This window comes from Herpailurus yagouaroundi, unplaced genomic scaffold, assembly GCF_014898765.1.
Source record: "Herpailurus yagouaroundi ecotype Mexico unplaced genomic scaffold, PumYag 184, whole genome shotgun sequence".
NCBI lineage: Eukaryota > Metazoa > Chordata > Mammalia > Carnivora > Felidae > Herpailurus > Herpailurus yagouaroundi.
In genome coordinates this window covers 6,350,376-6,360,604 of record NW_024412415.1, presented here as the reverse complement: position 1 = coordinate 6,360,604, position 10,229 = coordinate 6,350,376, and positions in this window count along the sequence as shown.

Here is a 10,229-nt window from a genome sequence, read left to right as displayed (position 1 = left end):
CATGAACACAATATTATAATCTAAAATCCATAGTCCATATTCAAAATTTGTCAGTAGTCTCAGTACTGCCCTTTGTAGCTCCTTTTCCGAGCCCAGCCAGGATTCAATCCAGGATGCCACATGGCATTTAGTTGTTATGCCTCTTCAGTTACTCTTACTCTGGAGCATTGCCTCAGTCATATTGACCTTGACATCTTTAAAGAGTACCTGAGGTGTTTTGGAGAATGTTCCTCGTTTGGGTTTTCTGATGTTTTGTCCAGATTAGATTCAGGTTTTACTTTGTGGACCAGAAACCCATAGAAGAGATAGGTCTTTCACAGTCCAGCACGTCAGGAGAAACATGATGTCAGTGTGTCCCAGTCCTGGGATGTTGACTCTGATCATGTACATAAGGTGGTGCTTGCCAGTATTTCCACTGTAAAGTTACTATTTTTCCCTTGTAATTAACAAGTAATATTTTGTATTTTATTTTATTTTATTTTATTTTACTTTACTTTATTTATTAAGACTATAAGATTATTTTATTAAGTAAGATTCAATATTGTATAAGTATGGACATACAGATTCTAATTTTGTTCATTGAATCATAATCCATTGCTATCATTTATTTTAGTGTTCAGATTGTGCCAAATTTGGCCTGCAGAATCTCCTTCAGGCTGGATCTTGTGTCCTCTGATTCTCAATTTTGGGTATTAGCCATCCATTTCAGTATCTGAGATAGCTTTTCTTTTTTTTTTTTTTTTTTTTAACGTTTATTTATTTTTGGGACAGAGAGAGACATAGCATGAACGGGGGAGGGGCAGAGAGAGAGGGGGACACAGAATCGGAAACAGGCTCCAGGCTCTGAGCCATCAGCCCAGAGCCCGACGCGGGGCTCGAACTCCCGGACCGCGAGATCGTGACCTGGTTGAAGTCGGACGCTCAACCGACTGCGCCACCCAGGCGCCCCTGAGATAGCTTTTCAACACATATCCCCCTCAGTTGAATTCCAGCACGGTGGGAGATCAGACACTGAGGGCATTGCATCTATAATTGATAGATCATCAGGCGCTGTCATTGGCTGACAGCTGACCTTCAACTTTTGAGCCTTAGTTTGCTCATTGGTAAAATGCGGCTAATAATTGTGTCCTCACTATTTAACTGGGTTGTTGTGGGGTAGCAAAATATTGCATAAGATATATTAGACAAGCAATAAAGCTTCAATCCTATGTAAGATTTATTATTATCATTATAATGTTTTTATAATGATAATGATATAAGCCTATGTTAGCAACAAAATACTCTGGATAATTCAATAGGCAACGGTCCAGAAACAGGAATACTTTTGATAAATAGTGAGGATCTGGATATTATATTAAAGTCTTTCAGACCAGCTCCATCTTCCAGAGTACTTCATATGCACTATTTTCATTCCTTTGATGAAATCCCAAATCATGAGGCATGGAATTGTCTTTGTAGAATATTATTCCTTTAGTGGATCCCTGCCTGTCATTTACACACTGGCACCTGCCTGACGTGCAATTTATTAGAAAAGCATTCACGCACACGGGCTAGATGAATCTCATTTGCCCTGTAATGTCTGGAAGGCCTGGGAGACTGCAGTGCAAATGGGGCTGCTCAGAAGAGACTCTTCCCCTGAGAGGAGACATTGTTTTGTTAGTTCTTTGTTTGTTTGTTCTCAGTGTGGTCCTTACTCTGTAGTCTCAGAAAACCCTTGGAATTTTTGCAGCTGTGGGGAAGAGGCATCGCTTCTTTAAAGTTAGGTTTTTTCTTAAAGAGTCTTGGGCTAACTTATTATCCAATGAATAAAACTGTCTTTTACTTGGCTTATAGCGCTTGCACAATTACCAGGGAAAACGGAATTTTTGATAAGTGGCATATTATAATCAGAAATCCTCTCCTATTTGGTGCGGGGTGTGGGGGGGTTCCTAGTAGGACAGAGGATTTGTTTCGTATCCTCTGAGTTGAACTTTGAGTTCTGAAGAAACCTGAAGACCCAAGGGGAAAAGGCCTTGCTATGTCCTGGCTTGTTGGCTGTCAGGTCAACATCTTGCTGGATTTCTAGGTTCCAGGCTTAAGTTGGAGAAGCCTGAACCATATTTACGTTAGACTTTCCATCATTTTCACAGTTCGACTAAGCCCAGAAATTACTCCTGCAAATACTTTGAAACTGTGTATTAAAGAAGTGTAAAGTAGGAAAAACCCAAACAGTATATCCAGCCTGGAGAAGATTCCTGTTCCATGACCTGCCTACCTCTCACCAATGTCCTGTGCTAGTTTACCATAGAGGGGGAATGGTAATCAGACCAGGCCTGTGTTGGTGTCTCTCATTGTTAACAACCACATTGAATGGACACGCACTGTCTACCCAGGGCCTATGAGAAACACCAAGAAATGTCAGACATAGTCCTGGCCTTCAAGGAGCTTTTAGTCTCTTCTCTTCCTTAGCCTCACTTTGACTAGGGCTGACCTAGATAGTTTTAGTCTTTGGACCTTTGGAATCCATGGAATAAGTCCCTGACATTGGAAAATTTTCTGCTCCCGTCTTGTGGGTGCTTTAAGAAAATATTTCTATTCTTTTCTCCATGTATTTACTATTATTCAGGATTGAGAATGTATGAGGAGTGTTCTGTGGCAAACTGAAGAAAGGAAGCCTTGACCTTCCCAGTCACTTCCTCTCTCTGATACTCAGAAGTATAAAGTAAAATTGAAAAACAGTAGCCACAACATTCTGCATCTCCTCCTACTGTGTCTGGAGTCTATTATCCCATTCTTGGAATTTGGGTGGGATTTGTTTTGCAGAATGGGATTGTAGCAACTTGATGCAAACAGAGACTTGTAAAGAGCTTACATGTTAAACCTGACTCTGTTGCTGCTTTTGGAACCCTATATTGCCACCGTGTAAACAAGCCAGGGCTGGCCTGCTGAACAGGAGGGGTGAGTGGCAGAATGGCCCCCATCACCCCCGCCAACAAAAGCCCAGAAACAGAGACATCTAGCTGACGGGCAGCTAACTGCAAGACTTGAATCATTGGAGCTGAGGGAACTCGAGAACTGCTCAATGGATCCCAGCCTGAATTAACAGCTCACGAGAATGTTGTGCTAGAAATAATGATTGCTGCTTTAAGCCACGAATTTTTTCGAACTGTTAATTTTGACTCAAAAACTGCAAATGTAACAAAGTCTGGTCCACCCTTCACTCAGCTTTCTCCAATGGCCACATCATATATAGTTGTAGTACAATAGCAAGAGCAGGAAATTGACATAGGTACATTACTACTAGTTATACTGAACTTACTCAGTTTTTACCATGTTTTTAAAAGTCTGCGTTCATTTATATGTATGTGCATGTGCATATGTAGTTCTATGAAATTTTATTGCATATATAGATTTGTGTAATCTCCATCATGTCCACAAAAGGACTTCTTACCCCCTCTTTGTATTGGCACCCACCCCCCACCACATTCCTATCCACGTCCCCTGGCAGCCACTAATCTGTTTTCTCTTTCAATAGTTTTGTCATTTCAAGAATGTTATGTGAATTGAATCATGCAGTACGTGCCCTTTTGAGGTCCATCCAAGTTGTGAATCAGGAGTTCCTTCCTTTTTATTGTTGAGTAGTATTCCATTGTTTGGTGTACCAAGTTTGTTCTAGAAACTAGCTCTTTGATGGATATATGGTTTGTAAATATTTCGCTCAGTCTTTAGCTTGTCTTCTTATCCTCTTAACAGAATCTTTTATAGTACAGATGTTTTTAGTTCTGATGACATCCAGTTTGTTAATTTTTCTTTTATGTATTGCGCTTTTGACATTATACGTAGAAACTCTTTACCTACCCCTAGCTTCTGAAAATTTCAATGTTTTCCTCAAAAAAGCTTATAGTTTTATGTTTTTAATTTAAGTCTATGATCCATTTTGAATTAATTTTTGTGTAAGTTCATTGTTAGCTTACATTGGTCCCAACAGTTTGTTGGGAAAACTATCCAGCCTTTACTGACCTGCTTTTGCACCACTGTAAAAAAGTCAACAATTGGAAATCATTAGAAAGAAAAACCAAATTTCTTGGTTTTCTATGTTGTTCAATTGATCTGTGTTTCTGTTAATTTGCCAATAGTACACAGCTATCATTAAGCTATGTAACTATTAAAGATTACTATATTTATACAGTTTTAAAATCAGGTGCAGTGATTTCTTCTACTTAATTTTTCTTTTTCAGAATTGGTTTAGCCATTCTAGTTTCTTCTCCTTCCCATACAAATTTTAGAATGAGTTTTTCTATGCCTCCAGGAAATCTTTCTGGGATTTCGATAGGAATGACATTAAGCCTATAAAATAATTTTGGGGGGCGCCTGGCTGGCTCATTCGGTTAAGCGGCCAACTTCGGCTCAGGTCATGATCTTGCGGTCCATGAGTACTAGCCCTGCGTCGGGCTCTGTGCTGACAGCTAAAAGCCTGGAGCCTGCTTCAGATTCTGTGTCTCCCGCTCTCTGACCCTCCCCTGTTCATGCTCTGTCTCTCCCTGTCTCAAAAATAAATAAACGTTAAAAAAATTTTTAAAATAATTTTGGGAGAATTGATCTCTGTACTTCCTTGACTCTTCCAATCTATGATCACAGTGTATCTTTCCATTAATTTAGATCTTTGGTTTCTTTCATCAGACTTTTATAAATTTCAGTTATAGAGTCTGTACATGTTTTTTTAAGATAAGTTACTCATTTTTATGGAGTCTTTCATGAGAAAATTGATAACTAATATCAAAGCAGGAAATGGTCATGCTGTGGTTCTAACATCCTGACAAGGTTATAAGTGCCAAACATGGCTCAGTTCTATGGACCGATCTACTCTAGTCTTACAGCCAGAAAATGAGAGGGAAAAGTCAAAACTACAAATCACATACGGCCTGGTGGTAGAGGGGGTCAACAGGTGGGTTTTATCCCTGCTGAAAGCCCAAAGTTGGAATGACAAGGCTTACACCAGGCTTCCAGAAAAAAGGCAGGACTTTACTTCTAAGACCAAAATTAGTCTGGAATTGTCAACTAAAATTTAGATTTTCCCTGTGATAAAATGTGTACATTAAAATTTGCATTTAGATTTCTCCTCAAGATGGTAAAGTGAGCACGTGTACATTCCCCTTGGCTCCTAGCAGGATAGAATGATAAAAACTTATGTTTACATTGTCTGAGTCTGGATGGAGCTGCCTTTATGTTTGTGACTATAGCTGACCAGAGACATTTGATTGGGACTCAATTACTCTTATAATAACAGGTTACAACTAATGATAAATTATAGTTTTCCTTCTCATGTTGATATATCTGCTCTCTCACTTAATTTACCCTGTTTCTCATTTTTAAAATTTTATTTATTTATTTATTTATTTATTTATTTATTTATTTATTTAATATATGAGATTTATTGTCAAATTGGTTTCCATACAACACCCAGTGCTCATCCCAAAAGGTGCCCTCCTCAATACCCATCACCCACCCTCCCCTCCCTCCCACCGCCCATCAACCCTCAGTTTGTTCTCAGTTTTTAAGAGTATCTTATGCTTTGGCTCTCTCCCACTCTAACCTCTTTTTTTCCCCTTCCCCTCCCCCATGGATTTCTGTTAAATTTCTCAGGATCCACATAAGAGTGAAAACATATGGTATCTGTCTTTCTCTGCCTGACTTATTTCACTTAGCATAACACTCTCCAGTTCCATCCACGTTGGTACAAAGGGCCATATTTCATTCTTTCTCATTGCCATGTAGTACTCCATTGTGTATATAAACCACAATTTCTTTATCCATTCATCAGTTGATGGGCATTTAGGCTCTTTCCATAATTTGGCTATTGTTGAGAGTGCTGCTATGAACATTGGGGTACAAGTGCCCCTATGCATCAGTACTCCTGTATCCCCTGGGTAAATTCCTAGCAGTGCTACTGCTGGGTCATAGGGTAGGTCTATTTTTAAATTTTTGAGGAACCTCCACACTGTTTTCCAGAGCTGCACCAGTTTGCATTCCTACCAACAGTGCAAGAGGGTTCCCATTTCTCCACATCCTCTCCAGCATCTATAGTCTCCTGATTTGTTCATTTTGGCCACTCTGTCTGGTGTGAGGTGATATCTGACTGTGGTTTTGATTTGTATTTCCCTGATGAAGAGCGACGTTGAGCATCTTTCATGTGCCTGTTGGCCATCTGGATGTCTTCTTTTAGAGAAGTGTCTATTCATGTTTTCTGCCCATTTCTTCACTGGATTATTTGTTTTTCGGGTGTGGAGTTTGGTGAGCTCTTTATAGATTTTGGATTCTAGTCCTTTGTCTGATATGTCATTTGCAAATATCTTTTCCCATTCCATTGGTTGCCTTTCAGTTTTGTTGATTGTTTCCTTTGCTGTGCAGAAGCTTTTTATCTTGATGAGGTCCCAATAGTTCATTTTTGCTTTTAATTCCCTTGCCTTTGGGGATGTGTCAAGTAAGAGATTGCTATGGCTGAGGTCAGAGAGGTCTTTTCCTGCTTTCTCCTCTATGGTTTTGATGGTTTCCTGTCTCACATTTAGGTCCTTTATACATTTTGAGTTTATTTTTGTGAATGGTGTGAGAAAGTGGTCTAGTTTCAACCTTCTGCATGTTGCTGTCCAGTTCACCCAGCACCATTTGTTAAAGAGACTGTCTTTTTTCCATTGGATATTCTTTCCTGCTTTGTCAAAGATTAGTTGGCCATACATTTGTGGGTCTAGTTCTGGGGTTTCTATTCTATTCCATTGGTCTATGTGTCTGTGTTTGTGCCAATACCATGCTGTCTTGATGATGACAGCTTTGTAGTAGAGGCTAAAGTCTGGGATTGTGACGCCTCCTGCTTTGGTCTTCTTCTGCAAAATTACTTTGGCTATCCGGGGCCTTTTGTGGTTCCATATGAATTTTAGGTTTGCTTGTTCTAACTTCTAGAAGAATGCTGGTGCAATTTTGATTGGGATTGCATTGAATGTGTAGATAGCTTTGGATAGTATTGACATTTTTGACAATATTTATTCTTCCAATTCAAACAATCCAAAAATGGAATGTTTTTCCATTTCTTTGTGTCTTATTCAATTTCCTTCATAAGCTTTCTGTAGTTTTCTGCATACAGATCTTTTATATCTTTGGTTAGATTTATTCCTAGGTATTTTATGCTTCTTGGTGCAATTATGAATGGGATCAGTTTCTTTATTTGTCTTTCTGTTGCTTCATTGTTAGTGTATAAGAATGCAACTGATTTCTGTACATGGATTTTGTATCCTGCAACTTTTCTGAATTCATGCATCAGTTCTAGCAGACTTTTGGTGGAGTCTATCAGATTTTCCATGTATAATATCATGTCGTCTGCAAAAAGTGAAAGCTTGACTTCATCTTTGCCAATTTTGATGCCTTTGATTTCCTTTTGTTTGATTGCTGATGCTAGCACTTCCAACACTATGTTAACCAACAGCAGTGAGAGTGGACATCCCTGTTGTGTTCCTGATCTCAGGGGAAAAGCTCTCAGTTTTTCCCCATTGAGGATGATGTTAGCTGTGGGCTTTTCATAAATGGCTTTTATGATGTTTAAGTATGTTCCTTCTATCCTGACTTTCTCAAGGGTTTTTATTAAGAAAGGATGCTGAATTTTGTCAAATGCTTTTTCCGCATCGATTGACAGGATCATATAGTTCTTATCTTTTCTTTTATTAATGTGATGTAGCACGTTGATTGAGTTGCGAATGTTGAACCAGCCCTGCATCCCAGGAATGAATCCCACTTGATCTTGGTGAGTAATTCTTTTTATATACTGTTGAATTCAATTTGTTAGTATCTTCTTGAGAATTTTTGCATCCATATTTATCAGGGATATTGGCTTGTAGTTCTCTTCTTTCACTGGGTCTCTGTCTGGTTTAGGAATCAAAGTAATACTGGCTTCATAGAATGAGTCTAGAAGTTTTCCTTCCCTTTTTATTTTTTGGAATAGCTTGAGAAGGATAGGTATTATCTCTGTTTTTTTTTTAATTATTATTTTTTTAACGTTTATTTATTTTTGACACAGAGAGAGACAGAGCATGAACGGGGGAGGGTCAGAGAGAGGGAGACACAGAATCTGAAACAGGCTCCAGGCTCTGAGCTGTCAGCACAGAGCCCAACGTGGGGCTCGAACTCACAGACCGCGAGATCATGACCTGAGCCGAAGTCGGCCACTTAACCGACTGAGCCACCCAGGTGCCCCGATATTATCTCTGTTTTAAACGTCTGGTAGAACTCCCCTGGTAAGCCAGCTATCTGGTCCTGGACTCTTATTTGTTGGGAGATTTTTGATGACTGATTCAATTTCTTTTCTGGTTATGGGTCTGTTCAAGCTTTCTATTTCCTCCTGTTTGAGTTTTAGAAGTGTGTGGGTGTTTAGGAATGTGTCCATTTCTTCCAGGTTGTCCAGTTTGTTGGCATATAATTTTTCATAGTATTCCCTGATAATTCTTGTATCTGTGAGGGATTAGTTGTAATAATTCCATTTTCATTCATGATTTTATCTATTTGGGTCATCTCCCTTTTCTTTTTGAGAAGCCTGGCTAGAGGTTTGTCAATTTTGTTTATTTTTTCAAAAAACCAACTCTGGGTTTCGTTGATCTGCTCTACAGTTTTTTTTAGATTCTATATTGTTTATTTCTGCTCTGATCTTTATTATTTCTCTTCTTCTGCTGGGTTTGGGGTGTCTTTGCTGTTCTGCTTCTATTTCCTTTAGGTGTGCTGTTAGATTTTGTATTTGGTATTTTTCTTGTTTCTTGAGATAGGCCTGGATTGCAATGTATTTTCCTCTCAGGACTGCCTTTGCTGCATCCCAAAGCGTTTGGATTGTTGTATTTTCATTTTCATTTGTTTCCATATATTTCTTAATTTCTTCTCTAATTGCCTGGTTGACCCACTCATTCTTTAGTAGGGTGTTCTTTAACCTCCATGCTTTTGGAGGTTTTCCAGACTTTTTTCTGTGGTTGATTTCACGCTTCATAGCTTTGTGGTCTGAAAGTATGCATGGTATAATTTCAATTCTTGTAAACTTATGAAGGGCTGTTTTGTGACCCAGTATATGATCTATCTTGGAGAATGTTCCATGTGCACTCGAGAAGAAAGTATATTCTGTTGCTTTGGGATGCAGAGTTCTAAATATATCTGTCAAGTCCATCTGATCCAATGTCTCATTCAGGGCCCTTGTTTCTTTATTGACCGTGTGTCTAGATGATCTATCCATTTCTGTAAGTGGGGTGTTAAAGTCCCCTGCAATAACCACATTCTTATCAATAAGGTTGCTTATGTTTGTGAGTAATTGTTTTATATATTTGGGGGCTCCCGTATTTGGCGCATAGACATTTATAATTGTTAGCTCTTCCTGATGGTTAGACCCTGTAATTATTATATAATGCCCTTCTTCATCTCTTGTTACAGCCTTTCATTTAAAGTCTAGTTTGTCTGATAGAAGTATGGCTACTCCAGCTCTCTTTTGACTTCCAGTAGCATGATAGATAGTTCTCCATCCCCTCACTTTCAATCTGAAGGTGTCCTCAGGTCTAAATTGAGTCTCTTGCAGACAGCTAACTGATGGGTCTTGTTTTTTTATCCAATCTTATACCCTATGTCTTTTGGTTGGCGCATTTAGTCCATTTACATTCAGTGTTATTATAGAAAGATATGGGTTTAGAGTCATTGTGATGTCTGTATGTTTCATGCTTGTAGCGATATCTCTGGTGCTTTGTCTCACAGGATCCCCCTTAGGATCTCTTGTAGGGCTGGTTTAGTGGTGACGAATTCCTTCAGTTTTTGTTTGTTTGGGAAGACCTTTATCTCTCCTTCTATTCTAAATGACAGACTTGCTGGATAAAGGATTCTCGGCTGAATATTTTTTCTGTTTATCACATTGAAGATTTCCTGCCATTCCTTTCTGGTCTGCCAAGTTTCAGTAGAGAGATCAGTCACGAGTCTTACTGGTCTCCCTTTATTTGTTAGAGCACGCTTATCCCTAGCTGCTTTCAGAATTTTCTCTTTATCCTTGTATTTTGCCAGTTTCACTATGATATGTCGTGCAGAAGATCAATTCAAGTTACATCTGAAGGGAGTTCTCTGTGCCTCTTGGATTTCAATGCCTTTTTCCTTCCCCAGATCAGGGAAGTTCTCAGCTATGATTTCTTCCAGTATACCTTCAGTACCTTTCCCTCTCTCTTCCTCCTCTGGAATACCAATTATGCATA